Below are 1,839 nucleotides of genomic sequence, written 5' to 3' on the forward strand. Positions count from 1 at the left end.
TATTCATGTGCGACTCAAAATCTCTTGCTGAGAGGGAGACATTGTTGGAATACATTTCGGCTGGGTTCTGCCAAGGAGTTTACGCCCGCCACAAGAGCGCTATGACTCTCCACCTCGAACCACAAGGTAGATTCGGCAAAACGAACTAGGAGAGTGCTGTGCCGCCGAGGACTGGACTTCGGTATTGGTCCCGAGCCAACCCTGATAGTAGGTTGACACGGGGAAACTTTCTGCCAAAAATGGATGGATAATAAGAACAATGTTTTTTACCTCAACAGGATATTAAACACCACCCGTTGGAGGGATAAAACAAACGTTGAACCACAGATCCCACAATGCGTCAACAAAAGGAAATGATGCCATAAAACAGTGCCAGCAACGGATGCAAAAAAATTATAAAAGAGAACCCCTGTCTGTGGAAAAACTACGTGTTTTGGTGCAATGCTCACCTGTGAAAAAGTTCCAGGGGGAACGAAACATGTTAGGACTATGCCTAAACCTGCTGTGAATCCACCAATAAATTGGTAGTGGTCAAGTTTTGTGTGCGACTCAAAGTCTCTTGCTGAGAGGGAGACATTGTTGGAATACATTTCGGCTGGGTTCTGCCGAGGAGTTTACGCCCGCCACAAGAGCGCTATGACTCTCTACCTCGAACCACAAGGTAGATTCGGCAAAACGAACTAGGAGAGTGCTGTGCCGCCGAGGACTAGACTTCGGTATTGGTCCCGAGCCAACCCTGAAAGTAGGTTGACACGGGTAAACTTTCTGCCAAAAATGGATGGATAATAAGAACAATGTTTTTTACCTCAAGAGGATATTAAACACCACCCGTTGGAGGGATAAAACAATCGTTGAACCACAGGTCCCACAATGCGTCAACAAAAGGAAATGATGCCATAAAACAGCGCCAGCAACGGATGCAAAAAAATAATAATGGAGAACCCCTGTCTGTGGAAAAACGATGTGTTTTGGTGCAAGGCTCACCTGTGAAAAAGTTCCAGGGGGAACGAAACATGTTAGGACTATGCCTTAACCTGCTGTGAATCCACCAATAAATTGGTAGTGGTCAAGTTTCGTGTGCGACTCAAAGTCTCTTGCTGAGAGGGAGACATTGTTGGAATACATTTCGGCTGGGTTCTGCCGAGGAGTTTACGCCCGCCACAAGAGCGCTATGACTCTCCACCTCGAACCACAAGGTAGATTCGGCAAAACGAACTAGGAGAGTGCTGGGCCGCCGAGGACTGGACTTCGGTATTTGTCCCGAGCCAACCCTGAAAGTAGGTTGACACGGGGAAACTTTCTGCCAAAAATGGATGGATAATAAGAACAATGTTTTTTACCTCAACAGGATATTAAACACCACCTGTTGGAGAGATAAACAATCGTTGAACCACAGATCCCACAATGCGCCAACAAAAGGAAATGATGCCATAAAACAGCGCCAGCAACAGATGCGAAAAAATAATAATGGAGAACCCTTGTCTGTGGAAAACGACGTTTTTTGGTGCAAGGCTCACCTGTGAAAAAGTTCCAGGGGGAACGAAACATGTTAGGACTATGCCTTAACCTGCTGTGAATCCACCAATAAATTGGTAGTGGTCAAGGTTCGTGTGCAACTCAAAGTCTCTTGCTGAGAGGGAGACATTGTTGGAATATATATATATATATATATATATATATATATATATATATATTCAACAAGATTTCCCCCTCTCGAGGCAGAAAAGGTTGGAGTCGCATTCAAAATAAAATCCAGCACAGCGCTGCAGTTAGATTTCCTTCGTGATTTTATTGATCCATGGGGTCAAAAAACAAAAAACCAACGCGTTTCGACAGCGT

This window comes from Lissotriton vulgaris, unplaced genomic scaffold (assembly GCF_964263255.1).
Source record: "Lissotriton vulgaris unplaced genomic scaffold, aLisVul1.2 SCAFFOLD_6646, whole genome shotgun sequence".
NCBI classification, from domain to species: domain Eukaryota; kingdom Metazoa; phylum Chordata; class Amphibia; order Caudata; family Salamandridae; genus Lissotriton; species Lissotriton vulgaris.